The 14,521-nt window shown below is 33.8% G+C and overlaps 1 protein-coding gene and 17 non-coding genes across 20 annotated transcripts in view; all 18 read right to left on the bottom strand.

Annotated features, from left to right (window-relative positions):
- Positions 1-14,521, bottom strand: part of LOC141458643 (rho GTPase-activating protein 20-like) — a 626,814-nt gene that overhangs the window by 241,057 nt on the left and 371,236 nt on the right. The gene's annotated exons all lie outside the window — the stretch shown is intronic.
- On the bottom strand, positions 8,007-8,078 carry TRNAD-GUC (transfer RNA aspartic acid (anticodon GUC)). Its single transcript has one exon. It is a non-coding gene; the product is annotated as a tRNA-Asp (tRNA).
- TRNAD-GUC (transfer RNA aspartic acid (anticodon GUC)) lies at positions 8,308-8,379 on the bottom strand. Its single transcript has one exon. It is a non-coding gene; the product is annotated as a tRNA-Asp (tRNA).
- On the bottom strand, positions 8,582-8,653 carry TRNAD-GUC (transfer RNA aspartic acid (anticodon GUC)). Its single transcript has one exon. It is a non-coding gene; the product is annotated as a tRNA-Asp (tRNA).
- On the bottom strand, positions 8,856-8,927 carry TRNAD-GUC (transfer RNA aspartic acid (anticodon GUC)). The gene has a single exon. It is a non-coding gene; the product is annotated as a tRNA-Asp (tRNA).
- TRNAD-GUC (transfer RNA aspartic acid (anticodon GUC)) lies at positions 9,130-9,201 on the bottom strand. Its single transcript has one exon. It is a non-coding gene; the product is annotated as a tRNA-Asp (tRNA).
- TRNAD-GUC (transfer RNA aspartic acid (anticodon GUC)) lies at positions 9,403-9,474 on the bottom strand. Its single transcript has one exon. It is a non-coding gene; the product is annotated as a tRNA-Asp (tRNA).
- Positions 9,678-9,749, bottom strand: TRNAD-GUC (transfer RNA aspartic acid (anticodon GUC)). The gene has a single exon. It is a non-coding gene; the product is annotated as a tRNA-Asp (tRNA).
- Positions 9,951-10,022, bottom strand: TRNAD-GUC (transfer RNA aspartic acid (anticodon GUC)). The gene has a single exon. It is a non-coding gene; the product is annotated as a tRNA-Asp (tRNA).
- Positions 10,224-10,295, bottom strand: TRNAD-GUC (transfer RNA aspartic acid (anticodon GUC)). Its single transcript has one exon. It is a non-coding gene; the product is annotated as a tRNA-Asp (tRNA).
- On the bottom strand, positions 10,499-10,570 carry TRNAD-GUC (transfer RNA aspartic acid (anticodon GUC)). Its single transcript has one exon. It is a non-coding gene; the product is annotated as a tRNA-Asp (tRNA).
- Positions 10,779-10,850, bottom strand: TRNAD-GUC (transfer RNA aspartic acid (anticodon GUC)). The gene has a single exon. It is a non-coding gene; the product is annotated as a tRNA-Asp (tRNA).
- On the bottom strand, positions 11,053-11,124 carry TRNAD-GUC (transfer RNA aspartic acid (anticodon GUC)). The gene has a single exon. It is a non-coding gene; the product is annotated as a tRNA-Asp (tRNA).
- Positions 11,327-11,398, bottom strand: TRNAD-GUC (transfer RNA aspartic acid (anticodon GUC)). Its single transcript has one exon. It is a non-coding gene; the product is annotated as a tRNA-Asp (tRNA).
- TRNAD-GUC (transfer RNA aspartic acid (anticodon GUC)) lies at positions 11,600-11,671 on the bottom strand. The gene has a single exon. It is a non-coding gene; the product is annotated as a tRNA-Asp (tRNA).
- Positions 12,983-13,054, bottom strand: TRNAD-GUC (transfer RNA aspartic acid (anticodon GUC)). The gene has a single exon. It is a non-coding gene; the product is annotated as a tRNA-Asp (tRNA).
- Positions 13,257-13,328, bottom strand: TRNAD-GUC (transfer RNA aspartic acid (anticodon GUC)). The gene has a single exon. It is a non-coding gene; the product is annotated as a tRNA-Asp (tRNA).
- On the bottom strand, positions 13,537-13,608 carry TRNAD-GUC (transfer RNA aspartic acid (anticodon GUC)). Its single transcript has one exon. It is a non-coding gene; the product is annotated as a tRNA-Asp (tRNA).

Raw genomic sequence — 14,521 nt, 5'->3', positions numbered from 1 at the left:
GTTTATTTTAGAATGTGCAGGAAAATTTGTTAAAAGTACTGCACATTATCATAGTTCTAAGGAAATAGCCTCCTTATGGTAGACTAGGTTTAGTAATTAGTTACATGTGTTAATAGAACACTTTTGGTCTTGCTTTAATATCTTTAGTTTGTGTAGATAAGGGAAGGCACGAATATATCCCACTCTCCCCCTCGTCGACTGGATCGATGGTCAAGAGGGGATGGGTGGGATATATACTCCAACATACCTGGGCTCCACCCTACCTTGCTCTGCAAGGTGCAGTATGTGGAAGCCCGAAGGTGACGCGTGCCGACCCAGCTCGAGTGGATAAAAGAAAAGAGGAAAAAAACGATTAGGGGCGCTAATGACCTCAGCAGTCGATGCGCCAAAAAAAAAAAAAAAAAAAAAAAAAAAAAAAAAAAAAACAGTGGCTAGCATACACCGAGAGCCCATCATGGGTTATTACTTCCGTGAGTGACTGTACACACCAAACACAGAAAGTGTTTCCAACTTGCAAAAGCTCTTACCAACAACAAGAAGATACTTTAATAAAGGTTCCACTAATGTAGTATTTACTTCCCTATTCTAAGAATGCGCACTAAGGTCCCCCTATATATTTTATTACCTGTCTCTACCATTACTGTGGACACATAACTGGGGTAGTTATAATATTTTATAAACTACCATAACTTTAATACATGTACATATATATACGCCGCACACAATCACACTAAGAAAAATATGAAATATACTACATAAATACTGCTAATTCATTTACTATTTACTAAACTGAACATAAATATTTGTGGTATGTTTAAAGTTAATTAACTCCCTTAAGAGATAATTATGACGGCATGGATAACAATAAATACGTAAAAAATTAAAATTAAGACAAATGACAGAAATTTATAAAATAAGTCATATTTGTTGTTAAATACTAATAATTTAAATTAACATACTAATCTCCAGTACAAATTAACCATTTAAATGTAAACAATAATTTGAAAAATTGTTTCCACCTGCTTAAAAGGGTTTTCTAACCTCGTTTTTTTTTTGTCCTAAATTAACTTTCCTTAGAACACACCTCAGAGAAGCTTTGAATATAATTACTTTAAGGCCCTTGTAGAATTAAAAAATATTGATTAAACTTTTGACTAACTCGCAATTATTGGCCGATGATGGACTGTTGTTCTTTGTAAAGAGAGAACACTGACCGAACGCCGGCAGTGCACAGGGCGCCAAAAACCTCACATATTTATACGGTTTTAATTAAAAAATAATAATAATAAAATCTAAAATAAAATAATTATTTGATAGTATTTTAGTAAAAAAAAAATATTAGAAAATAATTAGTGTCTTCCACCGTCGCCAGGCGCAGCACTTGTCTAAGAGAACAATAATCATTACTGAAATATCCACTAGATAGCGTTTGATTTCCTTCCCTTTTTTTCGCTAACTTTTATAAAAATTAATTTCAGCTTTTCTAGTCTTAATACTTTCTGAAGTCCAAAAACTTGTTCCGTCCAGACTAGAACAACAAGATCTGATAATGTAAATCAATATTTTCAACAGTCGAATTTTTCAAAATTATAGATCGCTTTTATGAAGGAAGTTATTTTATTTACCTTAATCAAGAACATCTTTTATAGATAAAAGAATTATTGCGTTCGACTATCCTAAATGCAATTAACCTTTTAATAAAAATAATAAAGTTTTAATGAACGAGATGTAAAATTAAAGTTAATTAATTAATCTGGACATTTTTCTAATAATTTAGAAAGTAGTAGCACAAAATGGAGGAACATAAACCAATCAAATTAACCTCTATAACCTCTATTTAACCTCTATTTATTTAGAAATTAAAAAAAAAAAATCCATGATTTAATATTCCCTTTCATCGACTGAGTCGAAAGAGAAGATGTGTGGAATCAATTTTTGGACGCTCAATAAATGGTAAATGGAGAATACCTGTATTTCAACAGGAGCGGTAAACGTTCGAGAAAAGATCAAGTTATCAAAAAAGCCTAAAAACACACTGCTAACTGAATCACAGAGAGGAAATTTCAATTTATTCCCTAATAAAAGATCTAATTTTTGAAAGATTTTTTTAAAAGCTCCTTTTAATTCCTATTTTTTAAAAATCTTCCAGCTGGTTTAAATCTGAAAGATTTATTAAAAGTAATCAAGTTAATCCAAAGTTTGGGTTTGGATTAGTTATTTATTATTATAAATTATTTTGTACAAATTTTTCTAAAATAAAATAAATGACACTAATATTCACTGGATAGCAAAGGTAGAGGAGGAGCAGCGAGCAGCTGGATTAAGCAACGTTACGAGAGACTAATAGTCCAAATTAATATGATAAGATATTACACAATAATAGATGGTCCAAGCTTTAAGCTGGGGGAACTAGTTCCTATGGCATTCTATAATACAGATGGATATCAAAAAAATTAAAGCTGATAAAAATGAGTTAGAACAGCTGGAGAGCATGCTAATGATTTGGTTCTACTACGTCGCCCGCCATTATGATCAAAGATAGCTAACCGCTGAAAAACGAATTTTTGTAGGATTTAGAAAACTAATAAAATTACTTATTTCTAATCATATTTCCCGATTCTCTTTCATACATTACCACTTTTTCAATTGTTATTCCCTGGATTTTAATTCCATATTAAATCTTTCCCTTTACTAAGCGGTATTAATAAATTCTAATTAAGGCGTAAGGTAGACACGGTTATATACTAATAAAAATGTACTTTATTTTGGAAAATAAATACCGAGGTAATCATAAAAATTCTTTTTATGCACTCAAAGAGATATTTATATACTATCCCCAGCATCTTGATACAACTAAATGGTCTTAGTACATTTTATAACCTCTTTGGTGCAATCAACGGCAACTCACACAGAGAATTAAAAGTTAAAGTTATTAATATTGGGCGATTTATTTTCAACTAAATCTCTGGACTCGATTGGAAAAAAATTGTTGCATCTTTTCTTGATTGCCGTAAGGATGCATTTTTGTTTATTATACGTAGATAGCCTCGTATATATACATAATAAAATTTTATAGTTTCATCGGATAATGTATACAAAGAAGTAAATCACAACATCGAAGATTTGTTGTTTTCCTTTTTATGCGGTTGCTACATTGATCCCGGAAGTGTTGTACTTCAGATTCTTGATTATGAAACGTCACTGGTACTTCTAAATTATGTTCCGTCCAGATTCTGAAAGTAACATTGCGGTTCTAATTTCATTAATTTACTACATACTAGTTCTATTTTTTTCTTTGCATTACGTATGGCACTTTCTATTTTGAAATTGAATTCATTGTTTATTTAAACAGAAAATGTTGGATCAGCCTCGGAACACTACAGTAAAGAAGCCGTTTGATGAGTTAGATTGTAGATTGTATTAAAAGGGCGACTCCACCAGAAAGGGGAAGGAACGCAGGCAATCCAAAATGCCCATTATTCCCCGCCTCATCTCATGAGAGACACCGGGGCTTTAAAACAACAGATCCGGCTAAAGGTTGCCAGATGTCAATATAATCAACTAATAAAGTAGTAACAGGGCACTAGGGAGCATGGCGACTCAATCGCCCAGTGTACTGAATAAACCTAGAGAGTTCTGGTAAAGATTACCAGCAGCTACAATCCCCGGTAGGGGAACATTTGGCCTTCCGAAGACGAGGAATCTAGTTTTAGAATAAACGGGGCACACCTCTACAAAGTGCCGCAAAGTCTCATTGGACTCACCACAGCCAGCGCAAATTGGTGACTGGGTAAGGCCGCATTTGAAAAAGATGATACACTAAATTCGCATGTCCACTCAACCACCTGAACCAACTGGCGGATCTGGGACCTGCTAAAACCAACTATAGCCGTTTTTGACAGGCCAAGTATTTCTTTAGCCTGACGGCAGTCAGCTCGGGATCTCCACCGTTTCCAATGTTCCTTCAACATCCACTGCTCCACCTCTGTTCTACAACGCCGGATAGGATACAGGGATAATGGGCTGAGGAGTCATTGTTATCAACGCAGCTCCTTCCTTTACTGTTTCATCAGCAAGTTCGTTACCCGGTATCCCAGAGTGACCAAGAGGGGACCAAGCAACCGAAACAGTATTTCAAAGCTCCTAACAAATTAAGAGCAGCATGGCAAGAATTGACCGAGATTTGGTTCTTACTAGGAGAGGCCAGAGCTTTAATTGCAGCCTGGCTATCCGTGAAGAACCTAATATCAGTATCGGCAAATCCCATCCAGCGGAGTAAGGTAGCTGCCATCTCAATGGCGGCCAACTCCGCCTAAAAACAGATGCATAATTACCAAGATCAAGGCAGGTGCATTCCCGTCTGAGCCCAAACGATGGGTTTGATGAGTTAGTCAAAGAAATCATTTTTTGAATGCAACAATATTTCTATTTAAAGTTTAAAGCAGAACCCGTAGTATTATAAGTACAAAATTTATTAAGTATAATTTGGTATAGAATATGATTTATAATGCGAGTATAGAAAATATAGTTACTTCATTTTGGGAGCCGTAATATTTGGTGTGTAAGGAAATAACATGACCGACACTCTTGTTAAAGCAAAGTGCCAAATCCCTCTTTTTGAGGCACTGAAACTACTTTTTTGCAGAATAGACGGCAGCTTTTACCGAGATCAACTTACCCTATAGACCAGCCTACCTAGGTCTTGAGACGATAGAAATCCATCTAAACAATTACAGAATGTATAAGAATCACCACTGAAAGATGAATGAATGAGATTGATTTGAGGCTGGGCTTGATTATAAGGTAAGTTCTATTAGGCTGGTATAGACGAGAGGATGCCAGGAACTTGAAAGTGATAGCATATGAAGGCTACAATACAGAGAGTTGGAAGAATGGAAGTGACAAAGCAAATTCTAACTGACTGCGATGCCACCTACTCAAGGAAGAGAAGTAGACCACCTGGAAAATTACCAGCTTCTGGAGAAGGACATACCCAATCTAGGACTGACCATGAAGATTTCTGGAGATCTTGGATTCAAGGGAGTGTTTTGGTGGGGTTTCACTTGGGCACCAGTATGGAGGCACAATAGATCATTATACTCGTTAGAAGACAGACCGGTGTCAGCGAGGGAGTGAGTTAGACATCTCTCTAAAGTGTCTTTTTACAGTCATGTAAAAAAATATGTAACCAGAATTCCAAAAATTCGGAATATCAGCTGAACAAAAAGCAGTAACGAGATTTACTAAAAGAGTAGTCACTTACTAAAGGGAATTTCAGCACTTTTACCTTTCTTCCAAAATCATTTCATTTTCTTCCTGCTGTAGAAGCTACATCTCAAAAAGTCTTTTAAAGCAACATTTCCTAAAAAATAATACCCATTTTTAAAAGGAGAATACTTTTGTAAGTACAAAAAAAAAAATCTTGAATCCACACGCGCTTCTTTTTGACGTCATTAAAAAACTAAACGTCATTAACGGGAATTAGGACGAACGATTCAACAATGACACTACAATGGACAATATGAATACGAATTGGAATTTCCAATTGGGCATAGTATTAAATACCTTTATGTATTGTGATGACTAAATAATGCTGATAACTGTACAAGATACGAGAGTTCGGCTGTTATATCTTCTATTGTCTAGCTCCATTGTAATCTCTTTATGATATAATTATTATAGTAATGAGAGAAATTGTCACAATCATCTTCATAATATTATAATTATGATTAGCTTTTCGAAAAGTGAATGAGTTTTTTTAAGTCTTCAATTTATTTATTTGCAACTGTTAAATTAAAGCAAGCAAATGTGAATCTAGAATAAAATGACATGAGTGTCAATGTGTTGGGCGTTGGAATTAGTGAAGATGAACTCGAGGCCACTGGCGCTTCAGTCGTCTAAAAGGCTGGAAACAGAGTGGAGCGGCGATGGATAGTTGCTTCAAATCAAAGAGACCGTCAAGCAGCGAGCAAAGAGTCTCATGCACATAATGACGAGTTTAGTCGCATTCTTCTTTCGACGAGACATGATGGAGGAATTATTTCTATAAGAAAATTCTTCCTTGAAAATTTGGTATTTACAGCAGCTTAGAAGCAGGAGCTGCAGTGTACCATGATATAAACAGGACTAGACATGAACATGGTGAATTCCATCACAAGTACCAAACAACTTCGGGAGCATCCTGGCAAGTTTCATCCGTATTTTCAAATCTCTATTTCAACATATAATTACATACTAACCAGTGTTGAGGGCATATTACCCAGGAAAAGGAAGAATTTCAATGTTAACCCCATTAATCCTGTCCCATTCCTTATCCAACACAAATCGGTTGTGATGTAGAAGATCCTTTTGGTCCCACAGAGGTTTCTTTAAAAAAACTACACCAATAAATGTAGCAATATCCATTTTAACCTAGAAAATTGAGCGCGATGAGAGCGAAGAAATCAAACATGTTACAACGCGTTGCTCTACTCTCTCTTGGTAGCGTTGCTCTATCTTCGCTTTGCTACCCACTATGCGCGGTGATAATCTCGATGCCACTAGCGCTTCAATCGTCTAAGAGGGAGTATCGAGTAAGGTAACGCTTGGAAGCTATGGGTATACAAGAGGATCGTCTTGATGGCAGGATTAGGTGTTGAAGAATTTTTGATCTTAGACACGAAGGGAATGGATCCATCTATATTTAGGTTTTTAATGGAGGATTACGGATCATTTGGTGATTTTTCGAAGGATTTTCAAAGTGTAAGGATTCGGTAAAGATAGGCATCCACACCACCTCTAGTTAACAGTCATTATTATAAAAAAAACGAACAAAATTTGGGCAGTAAACAGTTCTGTGACGTAATGTGTTTAGTTTTCAGTTCCTATTTATACGAGGAGATACCAATAAAATTAATATACTATCACTCAGTAGAATTAAGAAAAGATAAAGGAGGGGATAGCGAGAGCAGTCTGTCTCCAGCAAAATGAAAGGGACATGAGTTCTAATAAAATGACACAATTTCAAAACTAAAACAATTTAAATGTGCTAGCAGTAGGAAATCTCTTAAAGAATTTGAAGTAAAAAAGAACTATAACTTGGAACAGTGGTCTGTATTTATGTCTATTTTAGTTTGGTTTAGGTTTATAAATGAATAATGCAAGAAGTGAACTTAACGTGACAGAACTGTATGTGTACACGTCGTGTATTGCACCGATACAAGAATACACAATACCATATATAAGTATCTATCTGGCTGAGATAGATACAAGTCCATTGGATGAAGAGAAGTAACTATCTCGCATGCATACATAATCACCATATAAGTCGGTATGGACTACGACGACCACTGGTTACCAATAGCCAATATTCTACCAACGACAATCAGTGTCAGTTGGATATTGATAAACAAGAATTGCCCCTGTGGGGAGCCCAAATCCACGCCAGTTAAACTTTAAGCTCATTCAAACAGAAGTAATTGTTTTTTTTGCGAAATATTTAAATAGGATTACAATCTAGAAATCCATTTGGATTTACAAAATCCTGGAGTAAACACAAGACTGTTCACGAGGGTAAATTTTTTTTCAAATTCCCCTTTAGAAATGTCAACAAATTACCAAGGAGATATTGTAATCACAACTTGAACGATACAGGCTCCATCTTAAGACACACACAAAAATAAAGTTAGACTACATCCGGTTTCGAGAATTTTTATCATTCTCTTTCCGTTAGAGCCAAAAGGACAAAAAAAAACATGAAATATGAAGTTTGAACTTACTTCCTTTTTCAATTCTTAATCTTCATACTTGCACTAACATTCAATCCTCAAGCTTGCGCTAGAGGATGTGGTAGGCCACCTACTACTACTGAATGAATTCATTATTAACGGGACAAGCAATATTTATACAGTAAAAACCAAAGTTTTAACAATATATACCTGGATTGCAAAATAGGTTAAACAGCCAGCAGCAATACAGTAAATCATTTTTTAAAAAATAATTATTACATTAAAAAAAAAAAAACTATCCTCCCCGGCGGGGAATCGAACCCCGGTCTCCCGCGTGACAGGCGGGGATACTTACCACTATACTACCGAGGACTTGTGACTTAAACCCTCATTAAATGAGTACTTCCCTAAAGCACATATGTTTGGTTAGATCTCTATGTCTCTGTGCTTCGACGCAGCTTACATTACTTTTTATTCATTAAACTAATAATTTATTTACTTAAAATTGAACAAAAATAAAACTATTTAGAATAGTAATTTAATCCTAAGCAAAAAAAAATTAAATCAAAATTTTAAAACACGGAGAAAAAAAAAAAAATTCCTCCCCGGCGGGGAATCGAACCCCGGTCTCCCGCGTGACAGGCGGGGATACTTACCACTATACTACCGAGGACTTGTGTCTTAAACTCTCATTTGATGAGTTGATCTATAAAGCACCATCTCTATTAGCTTGATATAATAGACCTTTTTTTTTGGTTTTTAAATTAATTAAAATTAAACAAAAATTAGAATAAAACTATTATTTGGACACTAATTTATTATTCTGCGTGAAAAAAAAAATACTTTCAATATTTTGAAAAAAAAAAAAAAATTATCTCCCCGGCGGGGAATCGAACCCCGGTCTCCCGCGTGACAGGCGGGGATACTTACCACTATACTACCGAGGACTTGTGACTTAAACCCTCATTTGATGAGTTGATCTATAAAGCACCATCTCTATTAGCTTGATATAATAGACCTTTTTTTTTGGTTTTTAAATTAATTAAAATTAAACAAAAATTAGAATAAAACTATTATTTGGACACTAATTTATTATTCTGCGTGAAAAAAAAAATACTTTCAATATTTTGAAAAAAAAAAAAAAATTATCTCCCCGGCGGGGAATCGAACCCCGGTCTCCCGCGTGACAGGCGGGGATACTTACCACTATACTACCGAGGACTTGTGTCTTAAACTCTCATTTGATGAGTTGATCTATAAAGCACCATCTCTATTAGCTTGATATAATAGACCTTTTTTTTTGGTTTTTAAATTAATTAAAATTAAACAAAAATTAGAATAAAACTATTATTTGGACACTAATTTATTATTCTGCGTGAAAAAAAAAATACTTTCAATATTTTGAAAAAAAAAAAAAAATTATCTCCCCGGCGGGGAATCGAACCCCGGTCTCCCGCGTGACAGGCGGGGATACTTACCACTATACTACCGAGGACTTGTGTCTTAAACTCTCATTTGATGAGTTGATCTATAAAGCACCATCTCAATTAGCTTGATATAATAGACCTTTTTTTTTGGTTTTTAAATTAATTAAAATTAAACAAAAATTAGAATAAAACTATTATTTGGACCAATAATTTATTATTCTGCGTGAAAAAAAAAATACTTTCAATATTTTGAAAAAAAAAAAAATTATCTCCCCGGCGGGGAATCGAACCCCGGTCTCCCGCGTGACAGGCGGGGATACTTACCACTATACTACCGAGGACTTGTGTCTTAAACTCTCATTTGATGAGTTGATCTATAAAGCACCATCTCTATTAGCTTGATATAATAGACCTTTTTTTTTGGTTTTTAAATTAATTAAAATTAAACAAAAATTAGAATAAAACTATTATTTGGACACTAATTTATTATTCTGCGTGAAAAAAAAAAATACTTTCAATATTTTGAAAAAAAAAAAAAAATTATCTCCCCGGCGGGGAATCGAACCCCGGTCTCCCGCGTGACAGGCGGGGATACTTACCACTATACTACCGAGGACTTGTGTCTTAAACTCTCATTTGATGAGTTGATCTATAAAGCACCATCTCTATTAGCTTGATATAATAGACCTTTTTTTTTGGTTTTTAAATTAATTAAAATTAAACAAAAATTAGAATAAAACTATTATTTGGACCAATAATTTATTATTCTGCGTGAAAAAAAAAATACTTTCAATATTTTGAAAAAAAAAAAAATTATCTCCCCGGCGGGGAATCGAACCCCGGTCTCCCGCGTGACAGGCGGGGATACTTACCACTATACTACCGAGGACTTGTGTCTTAAACTCTCATTTGATGAGTTGATCTATAAAGCACCATCTCTATTAGCTTGATATAATAGACCTTTTTTTTTGGTTTTTAAATTAATTAAAATTAAACAAAAATTAGAATAAAACTATTATTTGGACCAATAATTTATTATTCTGCGTGAAAAAAAAAATACTTTCAATATTTTGAAAAAAAAAAAAATTATCTCCCCGGCGGGGAATCGAACCCCGGTCTCCCGCGTGACAGGCGGGGATACTTACCACTATACTACCGAGGACTTGTGTCTTAAACTCTCATTTGATGAGTTGATCTATAAAGCACCATCTCTATTAGCTTGATATAATAGACCTTTTTTTTTGGTTTTTAAATTAATTAAAATTAAACAAAAATTAGAATAAAACTATTATTTGGACCAATAATTTATTATTCTGCGTGAAAAAAAAAATACTTTCAATATTTTGAAATAAAAAAAAAAATTATCTCCCCGGCGGGGAATCGAACCCCGGTCTCCCGCGTGACAGGCGGGGATACTTACCACTATACTACCGAGGACTTGTGTCTAAAACACTCATTTGATGAGTTGATCTATAAAGCACCATCTCTATTAGCTTGATATAATAGACTGAACAATTTTTTTTGGTTTTTAAATTAATTAAAATTAAACAAAAATTAGAATAAAACTATTATTTGGACCAATAATTTATTATTCTGCGTGAAAAAAAAAATACTTTCAATATTTTGAAATAAAAAAAAAAATTATCTCCCCGGCGGGGAATCGAACCCCGGTCTCCCGCGTGACAGGCGGGGATACTTACCACTATACTACCGAGGACTTGTGTCTAAAACACTCATTTGATGAGTTGATCTATAAAGCACCATCTCTATTAGCTTGATATAATAGACCTTTTTTTTTGGTTTTTAAATTAATTAAAATTAAACAAAAATTAGAATAAAACTATTATTTGGACACTAATTTATTATTCTGCGTGAAAAAAAAAATACTTTCAATATTTTGAAATAAAAAAAAAAATTATCTCCCCGGCGGGGAATCGAACCCCGGTCTCCCGCGTGACAGGCGGGGATACTTACCACTATACTACCGAGGACTTGTGTCTAAAACACTCATTTGATGAGTTGATCTATAAAGCACCATCTCTATTAGCTTGATATAATAGACCTTTTTTTTTGGTTTTTAAATTAATTAAAATTAAACAAAAATTAGAATAAAACTATTATTTGGACACTAATTTATTATTCTGCGTGAAAAAAAAAATACTTTCAATATTTTGAAAAAAAAAAAAAAATTATCTCCCCGGCGGGGAATCGAACCCCGGTCTCCCGCGTGACAGGCGGGGATACTTACCACTATACTACCGAGGACTTGTGTCTTAAACTCTCATTTGATGAGTTGATCTATAAAGCACCATCTCTATTAGCTTGATATAATAGACCTTTTTTTTTGGTTTTTAAATTAATTAAAATTAAACAAAAATTAGAATAAAACTATTATTTGGACCAATAATTTATTATTCTGCGTGAAAAAAAAAATACTTTCAATATTTTGAAATAAAAAAAAATTATCTCCCCGGCGGGGAATCGAACCCCGGTCTCCCGCGTGACAGGCGGGGATACTTACCACTATACTACCGAGGACTTGTGTCTTAAACTCTCATTTGATGAGTTGATCTATAAAGCACCATCTCTATTAGCTTGATATAATAGACCTTTTTTTTTGGTTTTTAAATTAATTAAAATTAAACAAAAATTAGAATAAAACTATTATTTGGACACTAATTTATTATTCTGCGTGAAAAAAAAAATACTTTCAATATTTTGAAAAAAAAAAAAAAATTATCTCCCCGGCGGGGAATCGAACCCCGGTCTCCCGCGTGACAGGCGGGGATACTTACCACTATACTACCGAGGACTTGTGACTTAAACCCTCATTTGATGAGTTGATCTATAAAGCACCATCTCTATTAGCTTGATATAATAGACCTTTTTTTTTGGTTTTTAAATTAATTAAAATTAAACAAAAATTAGAATAAAACTATTATTTGGACACTAATTTATTATTCTGCGTGAAAAAAAAAATACTTTCAATATTTTGAAAAAAAAAAAAAAATTATCTCCCCGGCGGGGAATCGAACCCCGGTCTCCCGCGTGACAGGCGGGGATACTTACCACTATACTACCGAGGACTTGTGTCTTAAACTCTCATTTGATGAGTTGATCTATAAAGCACCATCTCTATTAGCTTGATATAATAGACCTTTTTTTTTGGTTTTTAAATTAATTAAAATTAAACAAAAATTAGAATAAAACTATTATTTGGACCAATAATTTATTATTCTGCGTGAAAAAAAAAATACTTTCAATATTTTGAAATAAAAAAAAAAATTATCTCCCCGGCGGGGAATCGAACCCCGGTCTCCCGCGTGACAGGCGGGGATACTTACCACTATACTACCGAGGACTTGTGTCTAAAACACTCATTTGATGAGTTGATCTATAAAGCACCATCTCTATTAGCTTGATATAATAGACTGAACAATTTTTTTTGGTTTTTAAATTAATTAAAATTAAACAAAAATTAGAATAAAACTATTATTTGGACCAATAATTTATTATTCTGCGTGAAAAAAAAAATACTTTCAATATTTTGAAATAAAAAAAAAAATTATCTCCCCGGCGGGGAATCGAACCCCGGTCTCCCGCGTGACAGGCGGGGATACTTACCACTATACTACCGAGGACTTGTGTCTAAAACACTCATTTGATGAGTTGATCTATAAAGCACCATCTCTATTAGCTTGATATAATAGACTGAACAATTTTTTTTGGTTTTTAAATTAATTAAAATTAAACAAAAATTAGAATAAAACTATTATTTGGACCAATAATTTATTATTCTGCGTGAAAAAAAAAATACTTTCAATATTTTGAAATAAAAAAAAAAATTATCTCCCCGGCGGGGAATCGAACCCCGGTCTCCCGCGTGACAGGCGGGGATACTTACCACTATACTACCGAGGACTTGTGTCTTAAACTCTCATTTGATGAGTTGATCTATAAAGCACCATCTCTATTAGCTTGATATAATAGACCTTTTTTTTTGGTTTTTAAATTAATTAAAATTAAACAAAAATTAGAATAAAACTATTATTTGGACACTAATTTATTATTCTGCGTGAAAAAAAAAATACTTTCAATATTTTGAAATAAAAAAAAAAATTATCTCCCCGGCGGGGAATCGAACCCCGGTCTCCCGCGTGACAGGCGGGGATACTTACCACTATACTACCGAGGACTTGTGTCTAAAACACTCATTTGATGAGTTGATCTATAAAGCACCATCTCTATTAGCTTGATATAATAGACTGAACAATTTTTTTTGGTTTTTAAATTAATTAAAATTAAACAAAAATTAGAATAAAACTATTATTTGGACCAATAATTTATTATTCTGCGTGAAAAAAAAAATACTTTCAATATTTTGAAATAAAAAAAAAAATTATCTCCCCGGCGGGGAATCGAACCCCGGTCTCCCGCGTGACAGGCGGGGATACTTACCACTATACTACCGAGGACTGGGCGTGATTTCCTCTATATATTCTTCACGATGCTGACGCGATTCTACTTAGTTGTAAACAATGAAGAATACATTTTCCTACTCAAGAAAATTTGGTCTTACTATAAATAAAAACATTAAATAATTCAAAATTAAATATAATTATTATAATAAAAACTTGGTGTAAAGTAATAAACCTTTTATTAGTTTAGAATTATATTTCATTTATAGATGAAATAAATAGAAAAATCTGGTTATTTGAACAACAATTTTGTAAAGAAATAATGATGAACAGCTAAGAATAAAAAGATACAGAAACCAAAAACATATATTCCTCCACAATACAGTTTATCAATCTAACAAAAGTTAAGATGAAGACAAAACCATAATAGGAGAGGGACCATTTTGCAGAGTATAAAATCGTGATACCGAGTTTAACTACAACAACGAATAGCAGCAGCTAAACTACAGAAGCAACACACGGGGGTGAATGGCGTCGGCGGCGTGACGTGCCCTAAGGAGATGCGATGGGAATCGAAATGACCAGAACATGTACACACTGCTGCCAACACAGATATTAGAATTAAGAAAATAAAAAAAAGCAAAAAAAGAAGTTAAAGTTGGGACGTGAGATGTTGGTACTAGTACACTACGAGTATATATTCGCCAAGTATCCTTTATTCGTTTGATATTATTCCGCTAGTAAGCGAACTAGACAGTTGAGATATTAAGGGCTTGTTTGTATCCATTATCTTTATTATTTACATAATGTTTCTAGCGAGAAAGAGCTCTTTTTGGGTAGTAGATAATATAATGGACGACATACCTTAAGAGAGAAGTTTGCTGTTATTTCACAGATTGAGTGACTTACCTGGAAAACAAAAAGATAATTGTTAATAAAAGTGTAAATTTGAAGTCAGCAGTAAAAAGTA

Source organism: Rhodnius prolixus, unplaced genomic scaffold (genome assembly GCF_049639745.1).
Source record: "Rhodnius prolixus isolate KJV_2025 unplaced genomic scaffold, Rpr scaffold_5, whole genome shotgun sequence".
Taxonomy (NCBI): domain Eukaryota; kingdom Metazoa; phylum Arthropoda; class Insecta; order Hemiptera; family Reduviidae; genus Rhodnius; species Rhodnius prolixus.
Note: the sequence above shows the minus strand (reverse complement) of the source record. Positions and strands in the feature narration are given on the sequence as shown.